Source organism: Oryx dammah, unplaced genomic scaffold, assembly GCF_014754425.2.
Source record: "Oryx dammah isolate SB20612 unplaced genomic scaffold, SCBI_Odam_1.1 HiC_scaffold_9, whole genome shotgun sequence".
NCBI classification, from domain to species: Eukaryota; Metazoa; Chordata; class Mammalia; order Artiodactyla; family Bovidae; genus Oryx; species Oryx dammah.
In genome coordinates, this window is record NW_024070193.1 from 57,635,188 (window position 1) to 57,646,062 (window position 10,875).

At 42.6% G+C, this 10,875-nt stretch overlaps 1 long non-coding RNA gene across 1 annotated transcript; it reads right to left on the reverse strand.

Annotated features, from left to right (window-relative positions):
• Window positions 1-1,765: 1,765 nt before the first annotated feature.
• LOC120867891 lies at window positions 1,766-8,922 on the reverse strand. The gene is made up of 3 exons (XR_005722060.1): window positions 8,911-8,922; window positions 2,726-2,731; window positions 1,766-1,849 (listed from the first exon to the last, which is right to left on the reverse strand). It is a non-coding gene; the product is annotated as an uncharacterized LOC120867891 (long non-coding RNA).
• Window positions 8,923-10,875: the final 1,953 nt, after the last annotated feature.

A 10,875-nucleotide genomic window follows, 5' to 3' on the forward strand; every position in this document is an offset into this window, starting at 1 on the left:
CTGGGGGGTCCCCTGCTTGGAGTTTCCTGGAATAGGTTTCCCTTCAACGTCAAATTTAGATTTACAGTCTTTGGCCCAATGCATTCCTCTACGGCAGCAAGGGCAGGTTTTTGGAGGTTTTTTATTAGCTTTCTTAGGGCAGTCCCTTTTTAAATGGTTCTTATCTCCACATGTAAAACATCCTTCATTTCTCTTTCTTAAGGCAGCAACCACTGTTTCAGCTAGCATTTGCATCTTTTGAGTTTCTGATCCTAGATTGCGACAAGCCTTCAAATAATCAACAATAGTCCCTGTCTCAGGAATTGGAGCTATAGCCTTTTGACATTCTGGATTTGCATTTTCATAAGCAAGTAATTTCTCTAGTTGCCTTTTGTCTTCTTCTCCAATTACAGTATGGGAAGTAGCAGTTTCTAATCGAGCTAAAAAATCAGCATATGTTTCATTAGGTCCTTGCAATATTTTAGTGTAGCTACCTGGAGGCTCCCCTTGAGGAGTGATTCGATCCCAAGCTTCAAGGGCCATTGTTTTTAATTGTTCATGTAACAAAGGAGGGCACTGTGTTTGAGCTTCTATAGCATCAAATTGTCCTGAACCAGTTAGCATCTCAAAAGTAATTTGATCTTGGGGAGCACCAGCTCGAGCATTTCTGTTAGCATGATCTCTGGCTATATCATGAAACCACATTATCCACTGAAGATAGTCTCCTGATTTAAAGAGAGCTTTTATTAAAGCTCACCAATCATGGGGAATAAAATTTCCAATAGAGGGTGTTATAGAATTTAGAAGTACTTTAGTAAAAGGTGAATGTGGGCCTTACATAGTTATAGCTTTTTAAATTTGTTGCATGCGATACAAGTTAATACTCTCATATTGAAGTATTATGTGCCCTTGAGCATCAGGATTTCTAAAAACTGGAAAGGCGGAGAAAACCATCAGCTTCAGAGACTTGTGATTGCAAAGCCAGCAATTCAGAGAGCCTCTGTCATGAAGGAGAGCGAGTAGGTAGCAAATTCTTACAATTAAGAGTATGTGGTAAAAACTTATTATTGTTATTCAGAAAGGTGTTGTCGGTTTTAATGTCAAAAGGTGTCTTAGGGGAGTCGTTGCCAGAATCATTAGGTTCTAGCTAGGGAGAGACTTTGGGATTTGTGCCCACTGGCAGGGGAGGAGCGCTTGGAGCAACCGGGACAGGGCTTGTAGGAAAATTCTGAAATATTTTACATTGTTCTAATTGGGCCTTTTGTAAGTTTTCGTCATCTAATTCATATTCATGTAAAAAGTGTTCTGCCGGTTGCCTAATATCAGGAGGGCTAGAATTACCTTGAAATGGCAGAATCACAGCTTTAATGAGAGCCCAAGGGGCCAGAAATCTATCAGAATATTTTTTTCCCCGGTCTGGTGGCTTGTTCAACATTCTCTTTGTCCTGGGGCCAAATTTCTAAATCAAAACTACCTTCATCAGGGAACCAAGGGTTACATTCAACCACTGTCTGAAGGCAAGCTTCTATTTGCTGGTGTGAAACTGAAAGTCCCTGAACTTTAAATAAGTGATGAAGTAAAGTAGAAAAGTCATGGGGCTTTCTAGCCTTTTGACCCATGTCTTAGTACTTACCGAGCTCAGTAGGTCCTTGAGTCACTCTGTCCGAACCTGCCACGTGTACCAGTCCCCTGCTCTGGGTGCCACTTGTTGAAGTCCTTTAATGGACCGGAACCTGGTGGTCCGGAGTTGAAGATAAGAAAGTAAAAGAGAGAGAGAGAGAGAGAGGCTGATATTCCTTGGTTTATGCAGAAAACCAATAAAGCTCTTGACACGGGGCCTGCACTGCTTCATGTAGGCACAGGGCGCCCTCTTTCAAGGGTCTTGCAAGCCTGGGCAAGAAAGTGAGCTCAGCGGGCTTCTGCGCTCCAAAGAATTAGCCCCAGAGAGATAGAAAGAAAGAGAAAAAGAAAGACAGACACGGGGACCCAAGCTCTGATGGAACAAGGGTGTTTTATTCAACATAGTGTGGGTATATTCAGCAAAGATAAAGATCAAAAGTCCAGACTTACAAATTATCAAGGAAACATAAGGCAATCCATATCAAAGAGAGAGGGATGTAAATAATCACTTTTACCATATGGTTCATAAAAAAGAAGAGGGTCGTAAATAGTTACTTCTCACCGTATGGAAAAACTAACGAAGGAAATGCGTGCATTTCAGCCCTGGGAGTGGTTTTCCACTCCTCTTAATTCCTGAGTATTGAGGAATTAATAAGGAACAGAGGATTCATGACAGATCCAAAAGAGCACACAGGAAGCCTCCTGTCAAATTCTTCCTGACAATGGGCATAGCCTTTTAAATTTTCTTTACTATCACTTAAAGTATCAAATTTACTAGCATTGGTGGTTAATTTTGTGTCACCTTGACTGGACCCATTAAATGCCTAGAGAGCCCAGATAGCTGGTTAAACACTGTTTCTGGGTGTGTCTGTGAGAGTGTTTTAAGAAGAGTTTAACAGTTGATGGTGATCTAAGTAAAGCAGAAAACCCTCCCCAAACTAAGTTGGCATCATCCAGTGAACTGTGAAAATGTGGAAGATGTTTGAGTTAACTGGGCTGGCTTGCTTGGGCTGCAACACTGATCTTCTCTTGCCTTTGATTTCAGACGTTCAGGCCCAGATTGAAGTCTACACCACCAGCTCTCTGACTCTCAAATCTTTGAACTACATCAACAGCTTTCCTGGACCTCTAGCTTGTAGATGGCCAATAGTGGGACTTCTCAGCGTCCATAATTGCATGAGCCAATATCTTATAATAAATCTCTCTCTCTTTATATATATACATATATATACGCACACACGGAGAAGGCGATGGCACCCCACTCCAGTGCTCTTGCCTGGAGAGTCCCATGGACGGAGGAGCCTGGAGGGCTGAAGTCCATGGGGTCGCTAAGAGTCGGACACGATTGAGAGACTTCACTTTCACTTTTCACTTTCACGCATTGGAGAAGGAAATGGCAACCCACTCCAGTGTTCTTGCCTGGAGAATCCCAGGGACGGGGGAGCCTGGTGGGCTGCCGTCTCTGGGGTCGCACAGAGTCGGACACGACTGAAGCGACTTAGCAGCAGCAGCAGCAGCAGCACACACACACAGACACACACACAAAAGAGAAAGTTATATAAATCAAAATTTTATATGTTCAGTTCAGTCACTCAGTCGTGTCCAACTCTTTGCGACCCCATGAATCGCAGCACGCCAGGCCTCCCTGTCCATCACCAACGGCCGGAGTTCACTCAGACTCACGTCCATCGAGTCAGTGATGCCATCCAGCCATCTCATCCTCTGCCATCCCCTTCTCCTCCTGCCCCCAATCCCTCCCAGCATCAGAGTCTTTTCCAATGAGTCAACTCTTCGCATGAGGTGGCCAAAGTACTGGAGCTTCAGCTTTAGCATCATTCCTTCGAAAGAAATCCCAAGGCTGATCTCCTTCAGAATGGACTGGTTGGATCTCCTTGCAGTCCAAGGGACTCTCAAGAGTCTTCTCCACCACCACAGTTCAAAAGCATCAATGTTACACATATATAATAATATATATAAATTTTATATATATGTAAATTATATGTATATATAAATATCTTTGAAGATTTATCAGGGAAGAGATTCATTTGAAGAACAAATGAAAAGGTTTACATATACAAATTATCTATTTTGTAGAGAGACAACAGTTTTTAACATATTGATAAAATTAACATATTTTTGTATAACTATTCTATATTAAGACTGTGTTGAATATTGCAAGGTTTACATAGGGGCAAGGCATAATGTCATGAGAATTTAAGAGAGATGTGATCTCTCTGCTGTTGGTGGTGGGAGTGGTGTATTTGAAGGAGATCAAGGTTATAGAGGGTCTAGGGTTCTTTAAGATATTTCTTGATTTTTATGGAAGATTATAAGTGGCCACACATTTTTGACACTGTTCCCACTGAATGTGGATGGGACCGTGACTGCTTTGATAAGAAGAGGTTGCTACTAGCGACAACCTGCCAGCTGTAGACCTTTCAGGGGTCTGGCTTTGGTTTCTGAACATCCTGGGTCATCATGACGACCTAGATGCAGAGCAAGAGAGGAGCCAAGGTGAGCCCAGCCTTTGCGCTGCTCCTAAGGCACCAAGATAAGTGAAGCCATCTGCAAGGTCTATCATTAGTTTTCTTTTTTATAGACATAGAGTATATATGTCAATACCAATCTCAGCAATTAATCTCAGCAATCTTGAATAGCACCCATGATCCCATGTGCCTGAATTTCTGACCCAGGAAATCGTGATGCATAGTCAGCCAGCTTATGTTTTCAGTTACTGAGTTTTAGGGTGCCACTGGAGGAGGGCATGGCAACCCACTCCAGTATCCTTGCCTGGAGAATCCCCATGGACAGAGGAGCCTGGTTGGGCTACAGCCCATGGGGTCACAAAGAGTCAGACATGACTGAAGTGACTTAGCATAACACAGCTCACGCAGCAATAAATGATGGAACAAAAGCCAATGTAAGAGTATGATCTAAAAAGAAAGTAATTCTGCAGCTGTAGTTTAAGTCTCAACATAGAGCTTGCAATGTAAGTTTTTCACTTATTTTATAGTAACAGAGCACCATTCTTTCATACATATGCTTATTTATTTAAATTGAAGTATAGTTGCTTTACAGTGCTTTGCTAGTTTCTGTTATATAGCAAAGTGAATCAGCTACCTGTTTACACATATCTCCTCTGTTTTGGATTTTCTTCCCATGTAGGTCACCACAGAGCACTGAGTAGAGTTCCCTGTGCTATACGGTAGGTGCGTGCTAGTTTTTTTTTTAACTCTTCACCTTTTTAATTGTTTATTTTTGACTGCGCTGGGTCTTCGCTGCTGTGGGCAGGCTTACTCTGGTTGTGCAGAGTGTGGGCTTTTCATTGCAGCGGCTTCTCTTGTTGCAGAGCATTGGCTCCAGGATAAGCACAGGCTGAAGTACTTGCAGCACGCAGGGTTAGCGGTGTGGTGCACAGGTTTGGCTGACCAGCAGCATGAAGGATCTTTCCAGACCAGGGATAGCACCTGTGTCCCCTGCATTAGTAGACAGATTCTTTACTGATGGACCATCAGGGTGGTCTATCATTAGTTTTCTTTTTTATAGACATAGAGTATATATGTCAATACCAGCCTCCCAATTCGTCTCACCCCTCACCTCACCTTGGTGCCCACATGTTTATTCTCTATGTCCGGGTCTCTGTTTCTGCCTTGTGAACATCTGTACCATTTTTCTAGATTCCACATGTATGCGTTAATATACAATATTTGTTTTTCTCTTTCTGACTTACTTTACTCCGTATGACAGACTCTAGGTCCATCCGTATCTCTACAAATGGCTCAATTTCTTTCCTTTTCATGGCTGAATAATATTCTATTATATATATGTACCAGATCTTATTTATCCTTTCCTTAGCTGATAGGCATTTAGCTTGCTTCCACAACCTGGGTTTTGTAAACAGTGCTGCAATGAACATTGGGGTGCGTGTGTTTTTTTAACTTTTAGTTTTCTCGGTATATGGGAAGTAGTGGGATTGCTTGGTCATATGGTAGACTTATTCCTAGTTTTTTAAGGAATCATCACACTGCTCTCTGGGCTTCCCTGGTGGTAAAGAATCTGTCTGCAGTGCAGGACCTGCAGGAGATGGGGGTTCAGTCCATGGGTTAGGAAGATCCCCCGGAGGAGGGCATGGCAAGCGACTACAGTATTCCTGCTGAAAGAACCCCATGGACACAGAAGCCTGGCAAAGTGGAAGCCCATGGGGTCGCAGAGAGTCGGGCATGACTGAAGCAACTTAGCAGGCAAGCATACTGCTTTCACAGTGGCTGCTTTAATTTACATTCCCGCCAACAGTACAAGAGGGTTCCTTTTGCTCCACACCCTCTCTAGCATTTATTGTTTGTAGATTTTTTTGATGGTGGCCATTCTGACCGGTGTTAGGTGATACCTCACTGTGGTTTTGATTTGCGTTTCTCTAATAATGAGTGATGTTGAGCATCTTTTTATGGGCCTCTTGGTCATTAATATGTCTTCTTTGGAGAAACATCTATTTACATCTTCCACCCATTTTTTGATTGGTTTTTTTCTTTTTTTATATTGAGCTGTATGAGTTTGTGTATTTTGGAGATGAATCATTTTTTTTTGCAAGTATTTTCTCCCTCTGAGGGCTGTCTTTTTGTCTTGTTTACAGTTTTCTTAGCTGTGCAAAAGCTTTTAAGTTTCATTAAGTCTCATTTGTTTATTTTTATTTCCATTATTCTAGGGGGTGGGTCAAAAAAGATTTTTGCTGTGATTTATGTGAAAGAGTGCTCTTCCTATTCTTTTCTCCAAGAATTTTATGCAGTCCAGTCTAACATTTAGGTCTTTAGTCCATTCTCAGTTTATTTTTTGTAACTGAGAGAGACTGAGTGACTTGGCTAAGAACTCATAAGGGACGAGTGGCAGAACCTAGGAGACCTTTGTTTTCCTGACTCACTGGAGCCTTTTGCAATTACCTGTATGGCATCATCAGCCCTGAGCATGCGCATGGGGGTTGAGCACAGACCCACTGGGCCGAAAAGATGATTTGCCTTTAAAATTATTTAACTCATTAGTTTTAAAACTATGTTACAATCTGATTTCTGGGACCAGTCAATCATTTTAATTGCCAGTGTGTACAGTGGTGTGCTGGTAAATGTGTAACAACCACTTCTTTGAAAAACAAAAGTGTGCTAAGTTGTAGCATTTGCTAACTGCTGTGGTATGGATCAACCCACTGTCGTAAAATTCAAGCTCCCATTGTGATGTCACTGGGTGTGAACTTGGGAGCAAGATGGCCCAGCACACCTAGGAGGACACCCTCTCAGGAAAAATCAACATAACCATGCTTGCCTTCATTTGAAAGGGACCCATTTGAAGTAATTATTCACAAAAAACTCTTTATAAAATGAGTCACTGTATTGCTTGCTTCGTTGAAGGCCTGCAACTTTTAAGTATACTGAAATATGATTTGGGGATCAATATTTTAATTTACTTATAGTGTATAAATAATGAATCTTTGGCAAAAACATTGATAGCCCTTGTGGATAATACTCACCAAATATTCCCCTTGCCCCTTACATCTCCCAGACTCCTTTGCTGCTGGGTCAGGCCCACACAAGTTTAGATCAGTGGCTTATGAATGGAAGTCATGTGTGCCACCTGTGGACCAAGGTAGCACAGACTTGTGTGTTGTCCCTGCTTTGTTCTGCACAAAGCTCGGAGGTCCAGGCAGGAGCAGTGGCATTAGATGATGAAGGGAGCCTAAATTCTTGAATCATTGAATGGAAGATGACTTTGCAAGAATGAGAAATAATTTGACCTGTGCTGAAAGCCTCTGAAATTCAGAGGTTTGCCCCCACACCACAGTAAGGATTATCTTGACTAATACAGTAATAAAAGCAACTTGAGAGCCAACTTCTTTTTCAAGATAGTTTTCATATATCTCAACTGGTAGAAATAAGAAAAAGACATGACTTAGAAGCAGAAAAATGAAAATGAGATAAAAATGAGCCTCCAGGTTTTTATTAACCAGCAACTGTTTCTGATGCTTTTTAATATGAGAATAAAACTCATAAGGTATTAGGTTGCCTTAGAAGTAACATTGATTTTTTTTATTTGGAGGTCTAACAAGTTCATAATAATACATGTCTCTTTTAGAGCTATCAAATCATTTTCATGTCCCATATGAATTAGTTTCTTCATTTATTCATTCATTAAACAATTATTTTTTTTGAATGTTGGTGGTATTCTGGTGTGAGCTGCTGGGAACATTATGGTGGGAATAAAACAGCATCAATTCTGCCTCCATGGAAGTTGGAATCTAGGGGGTTACACAGCTGTTAATCCACTAACCTAACAGAGCCGAGGGTTATGAAGGAAAAGCATGAGATACTGTGAAAATGCAACAGAGGCATTTCTTTGATGAGTTTGTGGTTGAGGTGGTAATGCAAATGACATTCCCTTTCCTGAGGAAGAAACATTGAATGAAAATCCGAAGGATCAGCAAGACTTAGAGAAGTATGTGGAAGACAGTATCGGTTTCTTCTTGCTGCTGTAACAAATCACCACAAGCAGTGGCATAAATGAACACTATTCATTATCTTACAGCTTTGGGGTTCAGAAGCCTGAAATGGGTTGGCAAGACTTCATTCCTGCTGGAGGCTCTGGGACAGAACCTGTTTAAGGGAAAGGTGGCATCTTCCAGATTCTAGCCCCCACCATAGGCCTTGACTCCTGGACTTCTCCAGGCAGTGGGATTAATGACATTGCTCTGAGCTCTGCTTCTGAGGTCAGGTCTCCTTCCCTCTGACTCAGAACCCCTTGCATTCTTGTTGCAAAGACACTTGTGATCACACTGGACCACCAAGATAATCCAGATATGCTTCCGTCTCAGCCTCCTTAGTCACACTTACAAAGTCCCTTTGTGACATCACGTGACATATTGGCAGGCTTTGGGGATTATGACATGGACATCTTTGGGGCCACCATTTTGTCTACCAGGGAGTGGGAGACTGAGAGAGCAGAATTTATGGAAACCTAGACATAGAGGGAGCTTGTCTCATGGCAGAAACCGAATGAAGTGCTGTGACCAGAGTGTCACAGTTGGGGGGCGGGGACCTGCTTTGAGATTGGACCAGAGACACAGGCCACACTGGGCCCTGCAGACACCTGTCACCTTAGCCAGCTCAGGATGCTTGCAACAAAATACCAGAGACTGGGTGGCTTGAACCACAGATGTTTATTTCTCAGAGTCCTGGAGGCTGGGGAGGCAAGGTCAAGGTGTCAGCCAGTCTGGCTCCTGGGAGGCCTCTCCCTGGCTTTCAGATGGTCATCTTCTTGCTGTGTCCTCACGTGGTGAAGGCAGAACAAGACGAGTTCTCTTGTCTCTTCCTATAGGACCTCATGTCTCACCCAAACCTAATCACCTCCAAACTCCATCACCCCCACAGATTAGGGCTTCAGTATATGAAACTGGGGGTGGGGAGCAGCATCTCTTCACAGCATTTGTAAACTGCTTCACAGGGTCTGTGATTATCCTGGAACTCTTGAAAACATCTCTATTTGCCAAGAAGAGATCACCTAAATGAACTGCCAAGGTTGTTTTTAAGCCCTCAAGTACTGTGGAACTCAAATGTACCACCTAAAAATCTTAATAATTTAATCTGGTAAAATGGAGATAATATTAGTATCTGCAACACAGAGTTGATGGAAAGAAAGAAAAAACTTATATAACTCATTTATAGCAATTTGGGGCATATAAGGAGCAATATATAAATATTAGCAGTTATTCTCTAACTATGAAAATAAAATCTTATGGATCTGTAAGGATTTATACTATAGTAACTTGTTTCTGGGGGATTTTTAAAAATTGTTATTGGTGTCTGCTTGCTTTACACTACTGTGTTGCTTTCTGCTGAACAGCAACGTGAGTCAGCTAGATGTATGCATCTATCCTCTTTTTCTGGATTTCCTTCCCTTTCAGTTCACCACAGAGCACTGAGCAGAGCTCCCTGAGCTGTGCAGTAGGTTCTCTTTGTGGTGGTTTAGTCAGTCATGGCTGCCAGGCTCTGTCCATAGGATCCTCCAGGCAAGAATACTGGAGTGGTTGCCATTTCCTTCTCCAGGGGATCTTTCTGACCCAGGGACTGAACTCTGGTCTCCTGCATTGCAGGCAGATTCTTTACTGACTGAGCTACTAGGGAAGCTCTGTGCTCATTAGTTACCTGTTTTATATATAATAGTATGTACGTGTCAATCCCAATTTCCCCATTCTTTCCCACCCCATCTTCCCCTCTTGGTGTCCATATGTTTGCTCTCTATTTCTGCTTTGTAATTAAGATACTCTATAACATTTTCCTATATTCCACATATATGTGTAAATATACAGGATTTGCTTTTCTCTTTCTAATTTACTGCACTCTGTGGGATTTTTTACACGAGAGATGAGTTTGAGTTGGGGCGGGTAGAGGATGAGGAGCAACAAAAAAGCCAGCAAAGTGGTTATCTAATCATGTCCCTGGTGAATCCAGTTGAAAGGGACAAGACAGACTGAGTGCATCACAGAAGAGATGAAGCACAATTTGAAAATCTCTGGGAATTCGGAGACATCTTAGGCTTCCCTTGATGAAGCTGAAAATTGTGGTGAGCAGAATGCTGGACCCAGGAAGTATTGTCAAAGGACAGGGGCCACTTATCCAAGCTAGACATCTAGTGCTGTCACACCAATGTGACAGAGAGTGGCACTCAAGCATGGACACGGGCCATTTGAGTCAAGATAAACACTCCTCTGGGCTGCAGTATACTCTCAGTTGAAATCTGCTAAGTCACAGAGACATTGTTAGAAGTTACTTCAGGATGACAACTTTTCTATACAGCTTGTAAGAAGCACCGTACTACTGACTAGTAAGTGGGGCTTGTTGCGGTCTGGTTGCTAAGTCAGGTCTGACTCTGCGACCTCATGGCCTGCAGCACACCAGGCTTCCCACTCCTTCACTATCTCCTGGAATTCGCTCACACTCATGTCCATTGAGTCAGCGATGCCACCCAACCATCTCATCCTCTGTTGCTCCCTTCTCTTCCTGCCCTCAGTCTTTCTCACCACCAGGTGTCTAACACTGATTGAATTTACACTGCTCTGGGTTGAGTTTCCCCAGAATAGACACTGGAACAAGGACTTGGGTATAAGTAGCTTATCTGGGAAGTGATTTCAGGAAGGGAAGTGAGGCAGGGAGAGCAATCAGCCAGTATATAGTTATAGTTATAGTTCAGTTGCTCAGTCGTGTCCGACTCTTTGCGACCCCATGAATCGCAGCACGC